The 22,282-nt window shown below is 42.7% G+C and overlaps 1 protein-coding gene and 1 long non-coding RNA gene across 2 annotated transcripts in view; one reads left to right on the top strand and one right to left on the bottom strand.

Moving 5' to 3' along the window:
• Positions 1 to 1,338: 1,338 nt before the first annotated feature.
• Positions 1,339 to 12,580, bottom strand: LOC113746266 (uncharacterized). The gene is made up of 3 exons (XR_003462712.1): positions 12,177 to 12,580; positions 2,503 to 2,566; positions 1,339 to 2,135 (listed from the first exon to the last, which is right to left on the bottom strand). It is a non-coding gene; the product is annotated as an uncharacterized LOC113746266 (long non-coding RNA).
• A 599-nt stretch (positions 12,581 to 13,179) lies between these two features.
• c1qtnf4 (C1q and TNF related 4) overlaps positions 13,180 to 22,282 on the top strand; it is a 28,628-nt gene continuing 19,525 nt past the window's right edge. Inside the window, exon 1 of the mRNA XM_027281141.1 lies at positions 13,180 to 13,304. The gene's annotated coding sequence lies outside the window, so the exon portion shown is untranslated. The remainder of the gene's footprint in view (positions 13,305 to 22,282) is intronic.

Here is a 22,282-nt window from a genome sequence, read left to right on the forward strand (position 1 = left end):
GTATTAATAGCTCTTAATTCCCTTATGTCTTGTCACATTGCAACTATTTCTTGCTCCAGAGGGAACTGGCTGTTGCAGAGAGTGTCGTACTAAATGTAGCCGGATATAAGCTGCCCTTTATTATCTCAAGTGATTAACAAATTTACAAGTAGAACCCTGTCACACATGCTTCTGGTCAAAAAAAAGATTTGTTTTCCGTGAATCACATACCGTTAGGTAGCAGTAAACAGGATGACTAATCCACAGTCACACGGCTTTACACCAGTTGAATATGTAAAAATGTAGCATGAATTATTGATGAGTAGTGTCACTGTCAGTAAAATCAAAGAAGCGCTACCACATACGTGTAGATCATTCTCTCAGCAGGCTACACCTGTCAAACAGCTCCGGTGCCAGGGCCTTGTTATGGTTTACTGATTGGGACCTCGTCTTCCAACAGTATGTTCAGGCTAAGATGACCCTGTGCACAAAATTTCGTGTCAGAGCAGGCGATTAAATAAGTGATATATTCTCGCCATGTCACGCCGAGAGACATCTCTTGCCTTCTTTCACGATGTGTGAGAGGAAAAGTGACAGTTCCTTGGTTTTACAGTTCCACCTTGCAACATAACAGTCGATGACATCGACCTGAGTCGTTTCGCCATGTCTAAAGTTGTCCATGGACGAGTGGTCAAAGTTAGTCAATGGAAGTTATCATGGAAGACAAAGAAAATTCCGTTGACTTGATGTCCTACGTCTGCCAGGTCCGGCAGATATCACGTCGTCTCAAAGCAGCATGAAGCCTAAGATGTGTTTCCCAAAGGTACAAGGTGCCCTTTGAATATGGCAGATCCAGAAGGTGGCAATGGCCACAAAGGTCATCGCCAGCATGTCATTCAATGGTTACTTTCTTGCCAAGTATACAATGTTTTGTGCTAGTCCCCATTTCTCTGAATCTATACAATGGAGGTGCAAAGTTAGCACGACCAATAGAATCCCAATGGCCACGTCAATAGGGGATGCACCAGGTTGAAATATATTGGATTCTTCTTTTAAGCCTCAGCCTAACAGCAGAAGCATCCTGTGGAGACAACACGACTGGTCTATTTTTGATGGAAGCCACAAAAAGCCACATCAAGAAGCACAGAGCAGATCGAAGTGGAAGTAAGACGGACACAGAAACAGCACAGAACAGAACAAACCACCCTGTGCTGACTCTGAATCGTAGAAACCACAACAAAAAGGAAACAATGTAACTATGTAACCTATTTATTCAGGCATAGATTTAAAGACACAACAAAATCAGGTGGGCAAAATGCTTCTGGTGCACGTTAGATGGTTCAAAACAGCGTTGTCATCGAGTCTTGCCCGGTGGAATCAAGGTTTGTCAACAGTATATTTAATGCATGCTATATGACTGACACCTCGAGGTAAACTATTGTACTATATAGCTCTTTTTGAGAAAAATAATTATCCATGAAGACGAATATCTCGATTAAGTTTATGGACTGTGTTTCTGTCAGCTTTGAGCAGATGCAGAAAGATCCAGTTCTCTGCGTTCCTGAATGTTTGTCGCAGTTTTGATCCAGCACGAGGAAATCTATGTGGACTTCAACGGACATTCATTGAAATAAGACGAATACAAGAAAAATGAAACAATGCTCTGAGGCTGTACTGTATAGTCAAATTTAATTCAAGCACCAAATAATAACAGAAGTTATCCCATGGCTCTTCCAACAGTCGGTCCTGAATAAATACCTGATAGCATTTTCATGCACTGTATTTTATTGTATTCTCCTCTATTCTTAATGTATTCATACTCATTCCTTTCCATCTGCAGGAGCTTTGACACCTACATCTGATAAAACCCGCTGCAGTCTGCGTTTAAAGTGCTCCTTTTTAAATAATTTTTCATGCATATCATTATGTTTTATGAAACAGTCTTTTTTCAGTCGTTTAGAGTGGCTCCAGGCCACGAAACCCTCGTGCCACCTGCATCTTCTCTAACCTGGATGTGATGTGAGAGCATCTATCGGTCTGTAAGGGGATAAAGTTCCTGCTGCCTTTCCATCTCCCCCCCCATCTCCCTGATCATCCGGGGAGAAACAACACAAGTTGGCTTGACAAGGAACCCCAGGGAAATATCAGGATCCAACCTGTAAAGGAAAAAAAAAGTCTGAGTGATGAAAATAGAGAGGGGGAGAAAGACAAGATGAGAAGCGAGACAGAAGATAAGAGGACGAAAGCGAGGTTCAAGGAAGAATGAGGGAGTACAGGGAAAGAGGGAGGGGAGGAGGACTAGAAGAAGGGTAGGAGGAGGGGAAGGAGGAGAGGTGAGCGGTGATGGTGAAGCAGAGAAATTGCATTTTGATGGAGGCAAATTGAATCAGCTCTGCAATGGAGGCCTCAAGGCAGAAAGACAGATTGAGACGGTCATGTCAGCAGAGATTACTGCCACCTGTGTGTGTGTGTGTGTGTGTGTGTGTGTGTGTGTGTGTGTGTGTGTGTGTGTGTGATGATTACCTGCCGTCACCATCTTTGAGGCTCACACAGAAATATTTGCGCTCAGACTATGACAGCCACCAATCTATAAGATGAAGGGACAGACACATGCACACACACACAAAAGTTTATTGTCTGGATTTTCGGCTGAAATGCCGTCAACATGTGCTAACAGGATTATGTCGACGAGTGGAAACATGGAGCCAACATGTGAGCACTCACAACTCTGAATCTTACAGAGTCAAAGTCAGAAATTCAAAGTAGCAGAGCTCACAAGATCATGAGAGAATCCATCTTACCAGGCTGCCACATCGCCTCCCAGCTAATCTAAAAATCGGATCATCTGCAGACCAGAGGCGGGCTGAATGACGCCTGTGTCCCTAAACAAGCCATCTGTAAGGACACCTACCTGTCAATCAAAGCGTCCACGCTCTTAATCCTGCTTAACTTTAAGCCTTAATATAACAGGTGAGTTGTATATAAATTCACCCTCAGTACAGTTGTCATGAACGGGGAAATTAGCTACAGAGACCAAAACTGTTTTTGTACCAGGCTGTAAACATGTTTATTTCTGCTGTGAAGTTGGACATTTGGACATGGGGACTTATGGAGACTGACTCACTTCTGGATCCAGCCTCAAGTGGACATTCAAGGAATTGCAGTTTTTGGCACTTCCCCATTGACTTCACTCCCCAGCCACGGAGGCTGAAGCTTGGTTCAGATAAAGATGGCAAGGCGAAAGAGACAAGTCAGCCAATATGACAGCGGGCAGAGCCACCGATTATGAGCTTCAAAACACTTCAGGACTCTGTCCAATCTTTGTCAGTTCTTCTGTCAGTGGTCTGAACACACCGCTTACTGACCAATCAGAGGATCTACTGGCAGCTACAGGTACGTTTACCACCTTCAATGTGGAGAACGAGTGAGTAACACAATTGCATCAATTATATTACGGATTAAATCAGATCATAGTGTGCAAAATGTCTGTCAAAATAAACTATTTGGTATATTTGGAAGAAGCAAAAACCCACTAGTAAACTCAGGAATAGTAAATGATGTGGTAGACCACAATGAACGACTGAACAATACATTTATTCCATTTTCATTTTTATGTCAAACTGACCAGAACAACTCTCCTGAATGGAGGCATTAAAATAAAGATCAACCTGTTCCAGACTGAGGGAAATGTGGAGAAACTAAAATTGCTGTTTTTATGTAGGTTGTGTGGACCTGTGTATAAAATAAATGTCATTTTAATCTTTAGTCCATCACTTTTCAGGAAGGCCTTTGAAAGATTAATTATTCACCACACACAATTGCATATGGAGGTGTTTGGTCTTCTTGTTACATCCTCTAAGAAACATGAACTTGGAGAATGACACAATGGTGACTCTACCTGGCTCTCTCTAGATCTGTATTTGGACAGCCTCTTTCTTTTTATAGATGTTGAAGCGTCTATAACCAAGGCACGGATGAGTTGCCAGTCATTCTGATTTAATACTCCTCCTCTATATGCCCCTTTTGGTTGGGATGTGCGGATCCCATGTAAATGGGATGTAAAGATCGGACATATTGTATCCCGTATTGATTAAGAGACAACTCTGTATCATGCAGGACGAGAGGCAACCCCCGCTGTGGCTGTAGCTACAGGCATGTTTTTCTATAGATAAAGATATTTCTAGGGTATTTTCTGCTTTATTAGATAGTGACATTTGATAGATGACAGGAAAAACAGCAGAGAGAGAGAGAGACATGTAGCAAAGGGGCCAGGCTGGAAAGGAACATGGGCTGCTGCAGTAAGAACGCATGGCCCTCATAGACACAACAGAACACAGCAGAACTGCGATCTGAAAGCCATTATTTCCAGTGGCTTGCACAGCACCCCAGCAGTTCCTCGCTGCATGTCAATTCAGCTTGCACAGCCAATAGAAACAAGGCAGCGAGCCAGGCACAGAAGGCAAAATGAAGGAAAAACTGATATTATGGGTTTGTGACGCAACCTTGGGAGGAAAGCACCGACTCAAACCGAGCATATCTGGTGTATTTCAACAGGTAGCTTGAAGATAGTCAATATATGTCTAAAGCTTGTGCTTCCACCTAAATAGCCCCACACACCTTACTAACTACGGTGCATTGAACTGATTGATTGAGGAGTATTTCTACATTGAAATAAGAGCAAAGGATGGCACTGAAGGCTTTTTCTTGATGGAATATGATTGGTTTAAGTTCGCCCATGATGGATGGGGATAGACAGATGGCTCATCCAATCATCTGGTCAGTATTTTTACAGTTTCTACTGACTTCTCTTCTACTTTCCACCTTGTCTATTACTTGACACATCTCTCAAGAAAGTGTGCACTGGTAAATATATGCCCACGTGATCAGCTCTTAATTTACACATTTAGGGTTTAAAACACCACATGAGGTATACTGCTGCTGCTGCTCTCATTTATAGTTCACATGTGCTCCACTTCTTCTGTCACATATCGCCTCTGTTGCACCTCCAGGCTGTTTGAATTTCAAGTCATGTTTACTTGTGGAACAGGTTGCTTCACACAAAGACGTAAAGGTATATCAAGTTGCGCATGGAACGACTGACTTAATCTCACAGTGCATTCACCTTTGTGTCATGTTATGTCACTCTCCTCCTATTCTGGAGCTTAGCTGTTATTCTACTCCTACTGTACTCCTTAATTTAATCTTCACCTTCATACACCATTCTTCCTTCTTTTGGGTTCCCAAGCCTCGCAGCCTAATTTATGAAGCTGACGATATTTTCCCGTCATTTTGTGATGGTGCCTACTTTCCTTAACATAATGTTATAATGCTTTGGCTACTGGGGCAAGCAGTAATGTGTGTCAGCTCGCCAATAACAATACTTTTTTTTGGTGCTGAAACCAAGTTCAGGTTTGTTTTCCATTGCTAAAATCTAAAGTTACTGTGCTGGGCTCCATAGTTTCAGTGACAATATAAATCAAAACCTACGCCATTGGTGTATAGACTCCAGCTCTGGTTCTCACTGATACCAAAGTTGACCTTTGTGTTTTTTTAGCCTTCCTTAACTGACAGTACAGAAAATGGTGTTGTCTGTGTGAGCGAGAGCGAGCCCAGACAGCCAGGAACTCTTGTTGTATTTCTAGTTTTGTTAGCAGGCGGGGGTTTAGGTTTCTGTTTTTTTTCCCCCTTTTAGAGAGCTCCAGCTTTCCAGGTAGTTGTGTTGTTATTTGTCAAATGCCTGGAAATGTCCACCACAGGGATGTTCTTCATACGTCCATTAGTTCTGAGAGGCCATCACACTAACATCTGTTGTTCTGTCTGCCAGAGCCAAATATAAGCACTGAAATAGCAGAGTCTGGTCAGAATAATGGACTAAATAGTTTCCATCACTTCCCTACACATAGATGATGGCAGAAATTATACTGAACATGTCGGCGTGTCTGATAAACATCTTGTCTAATGTTAAACTACTTTAAAAATTAAGTCGGTTTTAAGACACATGTGGAGGATTATTTAAAAACTGTATGTTGGAGGTAATGTTGGTCATCAGGAGATGAATGACAAATCAAAAGAGCAGGCAGAGGAGCTTGGGAAGTCATGTCAGACCACAGTAACTCCTCTGCCAGAGAACATACCAGAAAAAAAATATCTCCTGGTGGTAGCTAAGGAAGATACTTGAAGAGCAGGCATGTGCCCCGAACATTGTGATAACATTTCCGATGAGGAATACAGTCTGTTTCTGTCCAGCGCCTCTGAGGAAACAGATGAGGCAGCATCTGAAATTGTTAAGCTGATTATGGAAATCATAGATAGCACACCAAAGAAGTTTTCCGATGTGAAATTGCACAAATCATCCTGCTAGAAAATGCTGTGTAGTGAAGTGAAGTGAGTCTTCTTTGTCAACAAATCTGCCAAGGAGGCAAACCTCAGCTTTGGGGCAATACTCAGCACCTGCACATCACTTAAAGCTGTTAATTCAGGGGGTTGATAAACATGATCCAATGACCGGGAGATTAAAGTGCACAGATGAGGTGTGCTTTTACCAGAGAACTGCATGGAACAATTCCTTTAAGCACTATATCAAACCTGGCAAAGGACGCAGGGTGCCAGTCATGGTCCACATTCAAATACTTTGACAGAAGACGACTATTTTATGAAGCTCAATCAGGAGACATAACAGCATGAGAGGAAGAATTCATGTGAGCGTTGCTCTGAGGCAGATTGAGGGAGTAATTGTAAATCTGCCAGCAGTTACAGAGGGCCTTTCTGTAATAGACCCTGACTCTGACACCTGTATAAGTGTTTGAAGCGGGACCAGCTGCTATCACTGAAGATCCAGCTGCTAGATGATGAAACTGCTCAACACATCCAGTAATAGAGTGGAACAAACTGTGCTGCATGAATATGGCATCAGATCAGGTTGACCAGATTCAGAAAAATCTTAAGAATCTGTTGAGTAATCTGTCTGGTGATGGCATCAATAGCAGTGCCAACATATTGAGAGAGATGATCTTGGCGGGGATCACTGCAGTCAAGCCAAGAGGTACCCACATTAAATGATACTATCAATGTAGTGCACAGGGAAATGTGCAAGAAGGGTGGTGGTATCAACCTGCAATAACTTGATCCACTGGTATACCAATGTGTCATTGAGACACTAAATAGGCACCTTGTCACACCAGTCGAAAAAGGGGTTTTCACTACACCATGGCTAAGCAAGCGGCAACGTGGAGTGAAGCCAAAAAAACTGCAATATTTGGACCACCAAAAGCCCCCAACCTCACTGCAGAAATGAAGATGTTTACAGCCTGGGTTGGTGGGTAGCTGGCGGAGGCAGGGCTGCCGAGATGGAGGCGACCAGAGCCGTCATATTCATCTACCTTTAGCACCCACAATTTCAGAGTGGAATACCGCTGTCGTGAAATTGCACAGTTGTACACGTGTGTTTGTTCAAATACTAGTGAGAAACTAATTTGCCACCACTGCTAAACATCAAGCAGCTGCAACAGCACAAGACAGCTAATATTACTAACTAGTCCAACAGCAAGAAGCCCAGATTTACTCATGCACGGGGACCTCTTGCACGGTCTCGGGTTGGTTTACTCCATCATCCTCAATAGCTATGTCCAATATTGAAACACCTCTGGCTCCGGTCCCTGTCTGCATTGTCCCAGGCTTGAAATCCTCGTCTTCTTCCCTGTGGCCTAAAACACCTGTTGTACAAACACCAACACTCCCCTGGTGCTCTGAGTTAAGAGTCATCAGCTAACAGCAGCTACAGTTTACAGCAGTTTACTTCTAGCTTATTGCTGACACCATCATACCTTAAAGTTTATCTGTATAACATTTGTTTACATCAACACGTCCAAAAAGATTCTTTCCATGTAACTTGCAGTTGAGGAAAGCTTTGTTTCTGGCTCTGACTCATCTCCATCGCAGTGTCATCTGCATTTATCACTATCAACAGCAACAACAAGCGGCGGTTTTGTTCTCTCTGCTGTGTGACTGAGCTCACTGTGCAGCTATATTTAGTTTACCAGCCTGCTCCATAAAAACAGACCTAATGATGAAACTAGGGCAGCCCGCAGTGACAGAGCCCCTTGCAACCTGAAGCAATGCTCTCTGAAGCTCTTGATGTTAATAATAACATAGAACTTAAAAAACGCAAAAAAAAAATTAATTTTCCAACAAAATATTCTGATGTGAAAGATAAATTAAGCACTCGAATCATTATTCCAGGGTATGTTGATAAGCAGAAGGATAATAAATAAGACTTAATCTTTTCTTAATTGAGTTTTCAGAAACGCGTGACAGATTGATGATTTATGGCTGCAGGAAGGCAACTGGTTAGTATGCAAACACAGCAGAGGCTCAGTCGTACAGGGTATGAAGCGCCTGGCTGCCATCTGTGTTTTGAAAATTGGGGAATAAAGTATGAGATATGGATCCAAGATAAAATAAACCAATTTAATTTTAATATTAAAAATCTTCAAGATGGATAGTCATGAAAAATTAAATGCAACAAATCACCCGAGCAAATCAAAAGCAACTTTAACATATTCAAATATTTAAAAAATTCAGGTAAGCGTGAGGCACGACTTCCTTCCACCGAGGTTGAGTTGGCGTCTGAAGACAGCGAGCGCTCGTGAATGGCTGTGATGAATAATTAACCAGAGGGAAATCGGGATCCCTTTAATGAAACCGGTCTGTTACATCACTGGCCATGGAGGAATACTCAATCATTTACCCATCTACTTATATTTAAATTTGCACACGTTTCTGCAGAGACACGAAACCAAGCTGAGGAATAGGAAGTCTGTGAGCTCTATGTATGCATACACACACACCAGCATCACCGCTCAATCAACTAGCACCACATCATCCCGGTTCAACCAAGCCATATGAGCTCTCTGTACATTATTCCATAACTCTGTACTTTAGTTACTCTATGTCGTCATTCAAATCAAAGAGTAATGTACAACTGAACTAAAAGTTGATCTCAAAATTAAAAGTGAACCAAATTCAAGCCAAACTGTGCAACTTTGCTACCTTAAATTTTAATGGCCTTCATTTTGATGCTACAATAACTCATAATTGGCTGAATGGTGTCTCATTTCAAAAAATGCTTTCTGGTTTTCCCTCAGATGTCCTCGAGCGGTTTATGTGCTTCTAGCATTAGTAAGTTTGTCTGGTTTTTTTTGTTGAGTGTCCTTGAAATTAATTATCTATGGTGTTTTTCCATCTGATTTCCGGCCAGCTCGATCTGCTCTGTTCTGCTTGACGTGGCTGGTCGTGGTGTCCGTCAAAAATAGAACAGCCGCTTCTAGGACACTTCTGAAACTCGTGGCCAAGCTGTGCCCGGTGGGATTGAGGTGTTATACAAAAAGCAAGTGGAACTCACAGGTAGTTCGACTTTATTGACTTGTTCAAGTGGATTTTTGCAGTTAATTAAAAATAATAATAAAAATCCAAGCAGGCAAAGATCCTCCATAATCCACAGCGGTGTGGACACAGCTAGATCAAGCACCAGCTCTGAATCCGACCTGGATTACAGAGGTTTTAAAAAATATAACTGGTTCTCACTATTTCCAAACATTTATCTCAATAACCTCACATCTATTTATCTCTCCTCATCTCCATCCATCCGTCTCTCTGGGTGGCATGGAGCAGTAATAAAACATAATGTCAGGGAGGATGAAGATGTCATTTCAGAGGCTTATCGCCATATCTCCATTTCCATGGATGAGACCGTGCTTTGTTATTAACAAGGTTGCCTGGAGCTGCCTACACACCGTGTCAACTTCTATCTGAAGACAAGTCTTAATTTCAACACTGTGGAAAATAAAATAAAAAATCCAGCTCTGCGGTTTGTGTTTATGGTGAAATCTTTCCATATCTTATTCTTCCACATACTCAGCTCATGAAACGTGTATTTTCCGGGATGACACTACAAAGGCTTTTGCACTCGTGGTTGCATTTGTAGCAGATGCTTTTCTCACTAATTAATGCCAGCAAAGACAACTCTGACATTCACTCACCATGAGCAACAGAAACACACACAGCTCTCTCTTTCCCACACTCGCAGTTATAGAGCGGCATCGGTGCTGTTCATCTTTCTGCTTGGCACATTTACACCGGCTTTAGGTTAATTGGCTAATCCCGAGCGGATGGAGGGATTGATGACCATGAAGAGGGCAGGGAGAAAGTGAATAAAAGAGTGACGGTGAGGGTAGAGACGGGGAGAAAATGGCATGTGGGAAAAGAGAAAATGAGGGGGACATTGGGACCAATTTGCCATCTTTTCCCATCATTAACTGAAAGCTAGGGCGGGTCATTAGCTGAGTCTGTCCTGTATGCTGGTCTCATGGTGCAGGATAAGGAACACCTGCTGAAGATGGCAGATGGCAGAATAAAGAGCCCAGAAATAGACCTCCATGAGGGGGAACGGTAGATGATTCAGCTCTTGCCCTATTTTCTAATTATTCATTTAAAACGGAGGAAATGCAGAGACCGTCACACAGATCTTCTCATTCATTCGTCGACGTCTCCACAGGAAGGATGACGAAAATGTGACCTTAACCTTTGAGCTGTGGTGATCAAGCAAATATGAGGCTGTTATAGTTCATTAAAAGTTATCAAAGCTCCAGAAAAAAAAGCAGATGAATTTCCGTCCACGACAGTTGAGCGAAGACGAGGAGTTGGCTCATTGAGATCTCGTGTTGGGGTTCCCCCGCTACTTTTGTCTGTCTGCCCTGCCCCGATTAGTTTCACCTGTTCCTGATTAGTCTCACCTGTGCCTCATTATCCTGTCCTTGCTGGTGTGTTTGGATTCGGTGCCAGTTTGTCTTTGCCAATCATTTCCGCCATTTCCCGATGTTGTTGGACTGCTTTCCAGGTTCTGACCCTTGTCTGCAAGACTTAAACACCAACCTCTGTGGCTGTGAAATGAAGCCAACTGGGAAAAACCACAGTTCATCTTCAGTGGAGGTTGGCTAAAAAAATCTCCATAAGTCCACATATTAAAATAGACAAGTTTGCAGCAGAAATAAACATGTTTACAGGCTGGTAGAAAAAAACGGTTTTGGTCTCCCCGCTCGTGACAACTTATCTTATGGATAATTAAGACTGTGGCTGCTTTAATTGACAGGTGGGCGTTATCACAGAAGGCTGGTTCGAGCAACCAGGTTTCATTCAGCCTACCTCAGCTCCAAGTCAACCCATGCTCTGCATCTTTGCCCATTTTTGGATTAGCCGGGAGCCACCGGAGGCAGAGCTGCCAAGATGGCCAAGGCCAGAGCCACCACACTGAGCTTCACAACGGCTCCTCGAAACCTGTTGGTGACGTCCAGGAGATTACTTCCATCTTTATTTGTACAGCTTTGTTAGTTGTAATCAACAAATCAAACAAGACTCTGCACCCCTGCAGAAAAAACTAAAGAGCAAGAACACAGAACTGTGGGATCAAATCCCAGCAGGGATCAAGCGAACTCGTGGTTGAACTCGTTGACTTTTGGTTTCACACAGGACTTTCACAGCTGGGTGAAAGCATGTAATGCATTGGACACTGACACGGTATCCTCTAGTGCAGTGCAGCAGTACCAATGGACTAGTTCCATGTAAGACAATATAATAATAAATATCAACCTTCAAGGTGTGGTGGTAAATATGAAGAAATAAAATGACCAACAACCGGTATAAAAACAAACAACGTGCATAAAAAATACAACTAACCATTAGGTTGACCTGAGCTGGTCCCATCAAGAGATAATGAGAGACATTTTTTAGCCTGTGGGCTTAATATTCGCGGTAACGTATCACGTGACGGAGCATCTTGACATGTGTCAAGTGGCACCGGTGCACAGATGGATTTATCGGGTCATATTTCAGAATAAAACATCTTTCAGATTCTGATTATCAATAAAATATTTTTTTAATTCATTCTTTCTGTGCGGCCCAGTAGAAAAAGACCCAGCATGTGGTTGGGGGAATACTGCTATACCGCGATATCACCCAACTTCTTCCAGATCAACACGAAGCTTCATTCTAAACATTTTAATCACAATAAGACCGTTTATGAGAGTGAGCTGATACACAAACATTTCTACACTGATTTTCCTTTGGGCTAACTTTCATAAGAATATGCAAAGCGTGTAAACAGAGCCGGCTGTCAGCGTGGACGTGCCCTCACACTTCATTACCTTCTCCGGCCAGAACAGACGCAGGTCGCCAGCCAGCCTGTCATTAGACCTGTTTAGCCTCATCGCACACGGCCCCCGGCTTCCTAAAATTCTATTTCTGCGTATTGACCAAAAACACAAAGAAGCGCGCCAGCTTTTTTTTTTTTTTTTGTTGCAGAGAAGCGTCGTCCAGCTTGCTCGGATGCAACAGAGCGGCGGCCAAGAAAAGCAAAAGCACAAGAGGGATTTAGTCAAGTGCTCATTTAAATATGAGCGAGCAACAGACTGTGGAATTTGAATGAGATTATAAAGGGAAGACGGGGTAGGATGAATTTCAATTTGAGAGCATTACATGTATTCTCTCTCACTGTGTCTCTTCCCCTGCTACTCCCCCTCCTCCCCCTCCTCCTCCTCCCGCTCCTCCTCCTCCTCCTCCCTCCCAGAGGTGAGATAATGACTCCCTACAATGAGCAGGAGGGAGGAAGTTGGCAGTGCTGTTGCCACATAGCCCAACGGTTATTATGGCACGGCTGCACCTCCCCTCCTGTTTATCTGTGAACACACAAACACATTAACACACACACACACGCACACACGCACACACACACACACACACACACACACACACACTCCAGGATTTAGGTTAACAGAGCATATCTGAGTGTATCTCACCACCAGCGGCTCCACTGCAGTTGTACGCATTGCACCTCCAAAATCTCTTTATCACATCAACCCCCTGAGCACATATATAATATATATATATATATATATATATATATATAATATATAATATATATAGTTTGTTTTTTGGAGGTTGTATGGGGTGGGGTGGGTTGCCTAATGCAGCTTCAAAGACAGCAGCAGGTTGGGGAAAGACACCGAAGGAGGGGAGAAAGAGGCAGATGGAGAAGAAAAAACAGCGAGTGATGGGGAAAAAAGATCAAGAAGGGCGAGCAAGGAGGGTGGGAGAGAGCAGATTGAAAGAGAGAGAGAGAGAGAGGGGAAGGGAGGGGGGAGTAGAAAGAGAGAGAGAGAGAGAGAGAGAGTGAAGAGGAGGGGAGGTTTATCCAACAGCGCTAGTGAGACAGAAGTTTAAGCTCTGCGCTTGACACACAGCCAGGACAGAAGACACCACACACATACACACAGGTGAGACAACGCCTCCTCTTCTTCTTCTTCTTCTTCACCTCTGTAATGTGTTCTTCTTCTTGCATGCTTCAACATGAAGCCAACATTCATGTTTGGAGGTTGAACGCAGCGGCGAGAGCGACAAACTCCTGTGTGCTCAGACACTGAGCAGCCTTAAGTTGTGAGCGTGCAGGCATGCAGCAGCGTAAAACCTGCCGGTGCATCAGCAGGGACGGGCAGGAGGGGTGGTGGTGGTGGTGGTGGGGGTTTGCGTCCTGAGGGATGAATGTCAACAAAGAGAAAGAGTCCAGTCCAGAGTGTCATGTTTTAGATGAACTCTCAACACAAAACAAGAGGTGCGAGTGCTCGAGTCTCTCAACGGATGCTCTTTTCAAGTGTTGCATGTTGGGCGAGTGCTAGTGGAAAACAGCTATACTGTGTGTGTGTGTGTGTGTGTGTGTGTGTGTGTGTGTGTGTGTGTGTGTGTGCGCTCAGCAGTCGTGCCGCGTCTGAGCAGCATGCATTATTTATCCGCACTGATCTCCAGAAACAGCGATACCTCAACAGTGTGCAGAGGGAGGGATGTATACACTCTAATGCATTCAGTGTTAATACCATCAATGATCATCAGCTGGGCTGATGTGTGTGAGAAGGGGGGGGGGCAACCTGCAGCTTTTATATGTTCAGCTGTGGCATGCTGGCTCTGTATAGGCAGGAGCAGTATGCGTGGTTATCCTATGGTTTATTTATCTGTCATTATCTGTGGCGGAGACACCGGAGAGCCCCCCCTCCACCACCACTAACCCCCCCGTGGCAGCAGGAGGGCTGCTGTGAATAAAGGCTGAGGTGACAAGCGCTCTCTTATCTGAGGAGGTTGACTCCTTTTGTCTGCAGATACAATATCTTAATCCACATCAGTGTAACACACACACACACACACACACACACGACTGCTGCGGGCTACAGATTCATCTCCTGACTCAGTGCGTGCGTGTGTGTGAGCAGATTACACATTTGCGAGAGGCATCTGCTTGTGTTATTTACAGCATCTGTGTGTGTTTGTGTGCTCACATCCAGCTGCTGTTAAAGACTCCTGATGTGGAGGCAGCAAACAAAAGAAACCAGCAGTTGTGATGCTGTTACACCTCTGCCCATCTCTACATCGCGCACACACACACACAGATACAGCAGATACACACTTTAATAACAAGTAAAGAAATAACTCACCACTTGTGGGCTTTGGAAGGTGTTTCTGTAAAGTTATGAGCTTCCAAAATTTATTCGCAGCTGCAGTCAATGCGAGTAAAATAACAACCACTCCTGTAGTGCAGCTTTGATTTACTACTCGTGCAGGTATTGTTGATCTTGACCTACATAAAGCTGAGAAGACAAAACTTGTATATGTCTAGATATTTTGGAAGCAGCAGGTGTTGACGACTAGTAAATACAGAGGAAGCGACTTAAAGGTGGACTGTGATTGGAGTCATGTTGCTGCACAACCCCAGAACCTCAAAATCACAAAACAGAAATACACAAAAGCAGCATGAAAACAGCTTAAAAGTTACGACTTTTCAGAGCATTGAGTGTTAAATAGGGTGGCACGGTTCCAGCTTTCGACTCCGGCTGGAGTGGGCTGGTTTCTTTGTGGAGTTCGTCACCTTGGATCTGCTCCCAGTTCCCCATGACCCTGATAAGAATAATAAGGTTATAGGAAATGGATTGATGGAAAGTGTTTGATACTCTGTACACACTTCTGTTGGAGTATTCCTTCAAGTGAGACAGAATGTGAGCTGTGTGCCCCACATCTTATCAAAGAGACACAGGTCAGTGACCCTGTTCAAATATTCAGGACCTCAGACCTCTTTGAGAAAAATGACAGCAAAGATCCTCAACGGTTTTCGTTGTGGCTCTGACACTCTAAGACAGACAGTCTCTCTTCTTTCACTAGTTTTTATTTGGAAAAGGGTCACTGCTGTGAACTGATGAAACTTCTCTCAGAGGAACTTCTGACGTGAATTTCCTGGGCTGAGACGGCAACAGTCAATAACACACCTCAGACTTATTCTTCATTGTTTTGTTTTTTTTCATGTTGCAAATATTTTTAGATCTGCTATTCTGCATACAGCAGATGCAGAAAATAATAGACGTGCTCTTCTTGTCCAAACTCCAGTGCTCCGTGGCGTTACGTCCCTCCGCCTCATGCCGTACTCTAAATTACTGTTACCCGAGTGTAACATCACATTCGGTCATTAACGAACAGTGCAGATAAATACAGATATTACTGAGTGACGAGCCGCAATTAGATTTTCAAAAAGACTGCAGAGATCTCAGCTCTTCAAGAAGTCCTGCGGTGTAGCTGCCGCTAGACCCGTGATACAGGGTTATAGCATTTTATCAATGCTTTCGCCAAAGTAATGAGATAAATATCATAAGGTCCACATTTCGTCTCTGCTCTACCATGCTCGATTCAAAAACTGTCCACTGAAGACAAACTGAGTGATCTTTTCTACATTTGGCACCAGACTGAAGCTATGCTGGTATTTTGCACAAGACTCTTGAGTACAGCGGGAGCAGCTAATTACATTAACGACCTTCTGTAAGTCGGCAGAGGATAGCAGCGGTTTGATCTTTGAAATACTTCTAAGCTGCAGAGAGTTGGTGCACAACAGCTCTGGAGTGTTTTTTTTGCCTAAAAGGAATATTATATTCACACTTGAGAATAATTTCTTCTGTTGGACATTGAACGTTCTGATCCAGGCTGGTGCTGCGTGTTCCAAATAAAGCTGAATGTGGGCCATTTGCAAAGGCAGTTCAGCCCGAATACACCTCTGCAAATAACAAACCCGCTCAAAGCAGATGGAGGTCTGTTTGCCAGTCTTAAAACCACAACACGCGTCCTACACGGGGGCACGGAAACAGAATGCAACCGGACACGAGAGAGCACTGTCCGACTGCAGGTGAGTGCGTCATGGAGCGGCAAATACAGATGTGTGAAAACAAAGTGAGAATTTCAAGAGAACGAGTGATGCAGTCGGACTATTTGAGCCTTAACTTCACACCTCCAGGTTCGGATTATTGCGAGCGTCTGTTATAAACATGTCATAGAATAAGCCCCGAGCAGAGAAACATGACAGAGCTTGCAGCAGAGGATGTTTGGGTGTCATCAGATAATCCTTCTCTTGCTGCACTCATCTGTATTCTGCAACATCCTGAAAACTAAAACACAGTTTATTCCTCTGAATCAAATCCTAACTAGTCCAGTAGAAAACAAACCTTCAGTGCAATCTTCCACTTCGAGTTTCTTTGCGCCGTCGCCCTGAGATGAGCGATACAGTTAGTTTATCATGATGAGTATTTCCAACAGAATGAGAGAAGAAGAAGCAGTGACGTCACAACACAGATAGTTAGTTAGTTTGGTTTCCAGTAAGTGATCAATCATTCCTGTGTTGTTGTTTGGTCAAACTCAAGAGACAAACGCGTGTAATTATTTAAAATAACGGCAACTTAAGGATGGTTGTGTTGCCTTAACATAGGCTGCATATACGTAGTTCACGTTTCCAGAATTTTGGCAACAGGGATGCAAAGTTAACATGAAGGGCAGTTATTTTCAGCTATATTGAAAATGCTGTTTCTAAAGGGGTGTGTTTAAACCAGAGACTGTATAAAACATGGACCCGTAGGTTTCTGAAGAGCCGTTGAGAAGCTCTGACCATCACCACTAATCCAACAACGGGCAAAGAGCATGATCACAGAGGCCAAATTCTAAGTTCTGCATAAGTGTTGACCCTCGGTACAGTTATTATGAAGGGAGGAAATTATCTATGAGACCTGCTTTATAGTTGGGCATTTTAACATGGGGGCTCATGGAGATTTGTTTTGTAGCCAGCCTCAAGTGGCCATTTGAGGAACTGCAGTTTTTTGGCACTTTATGAACACTGCATTGCTGCAAAATGTTGCAAATGATTCATTATCTACTTAAAAACAACATTTCATTTTCATGACCGATTACAGTAAAAAGGTTTTAACAGAGGGAATTTTTTTATTACTCCATAAATCAGAAAATACTGTCATAGAAAGAAACTTTTTAATAAATAATATGTTCTATAAATCAGGCTCTGAATGAAAAGTGAACAGAGCCCTCTGTAAAAAAAAACAAAAAAAAAAACATTCAAAATATAGATAGGAATAAAACCAGAAGGTTTGGTGTATGTGAATGTTACTGAAGTGGAGATTTCGTGTCTTGTCATGGCTTGAACCCAAACGCACGACTCGGGAGACAAAGTGTGAAATAAACAAAATCTTTTATTATGAAAGTACAACAGAAAATTACTCACTGGGAGGAAAACGCTATATAATCTAAAGAACAAAAAAAGGTAGAAACAGGCAGGTGGGAACCACACCAGGGGAAGGGGCAAGTTATCTGAATATAAAACAGGAAAACCACAAGACAACATTGACGCAAGACAACCTGAACATAACCAGCTTTCTTAGTCATGTCATGTCTGAGAAAAATACAGATATAGATTTCACTATGAAACTTCACCAGTTGATACTTACATTGAGACAAAGGAGACGTCATCAAGAAATTGTATTTCTCAGTGCATGAAAAAAACAAACATGTACCTGTATGGTGTCTCGCCTCAATCAGAAAATCTGAAATTGCAGATGAGAATTACGTGAGCAAGAAAGATAAAACCAGATCATTTTCACGCACTAACCAGATTAACCATAAATAATTGAAGAAATCTGTCTGTTTGTCCTCGGATGGGTTTCTCTCTCTCTTTCTGTGATTCTTGAATTTCCGTGCAAAGGTAAAATGGCGGCTCTGAAATGAAGAGATGATGTTTTAGATCTTTGTGTTTTTTTGTTGGTTGGTTATGAAGCAAAATGTGAATTATAGTCAATTTTCCTGCACTCCTCTACACTCGGATTTTAATCCCCAAAGCAGCTCCTCAGTGACTGGCAGTTGTGTATTTGGTCCTCATGATCGCACACATAATGAGCAGCAGTCAGCCGGCCCAGTCTGCTGCCTGGCTCGTGTCTCGTCTGTCACCGGTGGATCGAACCCTGCCGTGTTTCCTGGCAAGACACCAGTTTGCTGCCATAGCTATTCCTCTTCCTCTCTCTCTTTGTTTTTCTTTACTACTTTATGTGCCTCTGCAGTCGTACCGGGTGAATTGACAGGACTGAGAAAGCAATCTTTTCTGCTCCAGGTTTTTTTTTTTTTTTTTTTACACAGACTGTGGCAAGAGAAGGAAGACATTTACAGGACGGATTAGAGTTCATAGAAATGGATCTGCTTCAGCTGTCAAGCCTGGCTTACACCTCAAAATCTTCCTTTCTTTTGTATCCCTTCATGCTGTCTCCCTCTCTCCGTCCATGCCATCCACCCGGTCCCCAGGCTGGTCCCGTGTCTGCAGTTGAGCAGGCAGCTGACAGCACGCTGACAAGTGTTGAGGATGGGAGGATGAGAAGCAGTGACAGGAGGGAGGGAGGGAAGGAAGGAAGGGAGGAAAGGGGGACTAATGAGAGGGACAGCCACAGCAGGGGGCTGTCACTGCACCTTCAGATAACAGCTCCCCTGACTCTCTTTGATATCTATCCCAAGTGACCAGGTCGCTCTATCTTCAGCTTGTACCAGTGAGGCGGGGGTGGTGGGGTTGCTTATTAGACACTCTTTTCCTTTTTCCATTGTGCACTTGTAGAGGGAGGAGGAGGAGGAGGGTGGTGGTGTCAGACCTGGAGACAATCCAATAATGAGAAAGGGTGGAAGATTACCAATACACTCAGGTTCTCCACCCAAAACATCCACACCCACTCTGTGTTGTGAAAATTGCAGAATATTGTACATGAGGAGGCAACAGGGAGAGATTGTGGCAGTTACGATGTGGAAGATACCAAAACAACACGACTGCAAGCTCACAACAGAAAGCCGTGTAGCATAACTATGACTCAGTACGTTTATGCTGTATATGAATGTGGATTTATTTTTTTTACAATACTCTATTTTGACCTCTTTTTCTTATAGTTTGATAAATCTGTGAAATATATGGATTATGTGAAGGAAAAACAGGTTAAACACATAAAATTTAATGTTTTCAGGTGTAAAAGATTCAAAAATCATTCATGCAATCAATCAGTTTCATGTATTACGAATTTCCGTTGGTGTTCCACGTGATAAATCCTACGTTTTAAGAGTTTGTATTTTAGGTATATTAACCCTTTAGACCCTTTTTTTTTAATCATCAAGCAGCTCTATCCCCAAAAGCAGAGAAAAATTGTCAGTCATAAGTTGTTTTCATTTTTTAAAAACTTAATTTGAAACCAAAAATGTGGAATTTGCAGCTTTTGCTGCTGTAAATAGCTGTTTCCTTTATAAGAACAAGCAATAGTACAGTACAGGCCTGGAAATGTCACTGCGACCCGATTAGTCCTGTCGACTCTTCGGTGAACTGTCCTCAGTAAGCGGCCTACATCCCCCTTTTTACCTCCGGTGAGTGTGTGATGAAATTTCAAGCAACACACATTGCTCTAACAAACAACAGAAATAAGTAATAGGTAGTGTCTTTAGCAACAAAAGATCTTTGTACTGTGTTTATAAAAGTCAGTGCAAACTGGTCAGTCCCCTCTACCGACTCTTCGGCAAACTTCCCCCAGAAAACAGCCTCTGTCTGGGCGGTGAGAGCTGCGTAAATCAAGCTGTTTACTAATGGTGATCATCAAATAATCATGAATATTTTTTGTTTTGGTTCCCGATGACAACTTGTGCTATCTACAATACAAAGCTCAGGAGTTTTATTATAATAATAACTTCCATGTTTTGATACACTGGGAATGGTTTTAAAATGACAAGCTCCTGGGGGCTGCAGTGAAATATAGAAGAGGCTCTGAGAGGTATATATTATTAATTTCACATATTTTAAATATATAAGTTAATGAATGCCAATGTATTCCATACAGTTTTTCACAAGAGGAGCTGGATATAAAACAGATATCACGGTATAACAGGTAGAAGAAATACTGTAGAGCTTGTGTTAGGTTGTTTTTGTCTTTTTATTGCAAAAATCCTCCAATTATGTTCGTCCATTTTCTTTATTATCCTAGCAGCTGCAGTGGTTGTTGTTCAGAAGCTAGGGAAAGACGCTGAACCTTAAATTGATCCCGCTGGTAGCTCTGCTGACATCAATGTTTGTGTGACTGTGGGTGATTGATTCGACGAGAGCACCGTTTAAATACAGTCCATATGCATCTGACCCCTGCACAGTGACTTCATCAGCTCTCAAACACAATACATCTAACCTGCGAACAATCACACTCACGTTGACGTAGGTGTGATTCGGGTTACTGTGCACGATGGTAACATAACATACTTAATGTACTGGTACATTAAACTGTCCACGAGCAGGTTGCAGCCTCAGCCCGTTACTGTTTTTAATGACTAGGAGAATTCACACTGAGTGTCCTGACTGTCTTGGTGGACGAGGGCAGCGATGGTGTTTGTATATGTCTATCTATTGTGTGACGTAGCTCAATGTGGGAGCAGCAAATTGTACTGATCTCCACAGTTTGGAGGAAAAACTCAGTCACCTCAGATAAAATACAACTTCTCCTTTGTAGATCTTCAAAAAGCACGGCAGTGTGAAGGAAAAGCATTACATATTTATAAATACAAACTTTGAGGGCCACAAAAAGGTATTTCAATTCAGACTCCAGGTGCTTTGCCGTCAGTTCTCCTGCCCAGAAACCTCAGACTTCGCTGGGCTTTTCGCCTGCACACAAGCTTGATTATCTGAACTGAGCTTTTCAAAGTCAGAAGAACTCTTTGCTCTATAAACACCAAAGAGCCTAATCAGTCTGATTCCAGGCATCCACACTTTTACTTCATAATCATAACAATAGTCTGCGCGCTTTTGATGTCCGTCCATAGTCGAGGTGCACATTTTGATATTGACTTCCAGTCAGAGATGTGAACTTTCATATCTGCTCTCCCTCAGAAGCTTTGCGCTTTGATTTCACCCTCCCAGCAGGTTGGCGTCTGTCTGAGCCGCCTTCAAAACATCAGTCCCACCCTCCAGCGTTTGCGGAAAACAGAACGGCTGTATTGATCACTATGTAAACCTGAATGTGCTTGTTTTTTTTTTTTTTTCCTGTGCATTCAATGCACATGACGGCAACATTCTTTTCTTTGTGTTTTGCATGAATTGATTGGTTTAGCGCTCTCTCTCTAATAAGCCCTCAGAGTTTTTGAGTTATAATCAGTCATCTGCCTCACTGGGGGAACCAGGTAAAAGAAATATTGATTTTCATTCTTTGTCAAACTGGCAACGTTCAATAGGGGTGAAAGGGCGCTGAAGACTGCCGGGAGGGGGGTTGTGTGCTTACTATGTGTGTCCCACAGTGTACCGAACTATATCAACTTCTATATACAACCTGTGGTAGATGATGACCCTTCAAGTGTACACAGTCTGGTATCTGTTTGGATGAAGTCCTGATCGATGATCTCGAGTATATTGAGTCGATGATGGCCAACATTTTGATGCACAACTGGTCTTATTTTAAAAGTACTGACTTGTCATTTCCACCAGTAACATTATATTCATCGAGTTGATGAATGTTAGACGAGGCAAAAAGTCAACTAAGAAGTTGAATGATCGGGGAAGTTTTTAAAGAAACTCTCAGGTTGGCCAAGCTTATTTAAAAGAGACAATGAAGGTGAACTGTCCATTATGAACGTCCACCACAGTGAGACTGACTTTCTTCCTTCAACTTTGATCAAGTGTACTTGCACAGTTTTCCTTTGCAATGTTGGATCATTACAGACATTTTAGTCACGCTCGCTTGTGGTTTAACTCAAAATAAAGTGTGTAAATAATATTATAAAGAGCACAATCTCGAGTGTCAAGTATCATGAGATAACTTCTGTTATGATTTGGCACTATGTAAATAAAATTCAATGTAATTGTGCCAACATTTGTGCCAAATTAATGTTGTAAATATAA

Source organism: Larimichthys crocea, chromosome VIII (assembly GCF_000972845.2).
Source record: "Larimichthys crocea isolate SSNF chromosome VIII, L_crocea_2.0, whole genome shotgun sequence".
In the NCBI taxonomy this organism is placed as follows: Eukaryota; Metazoa; Chordata; class Actinopteri; family Sciaenidae; genus Larimichthys; species Larimichthys crocea.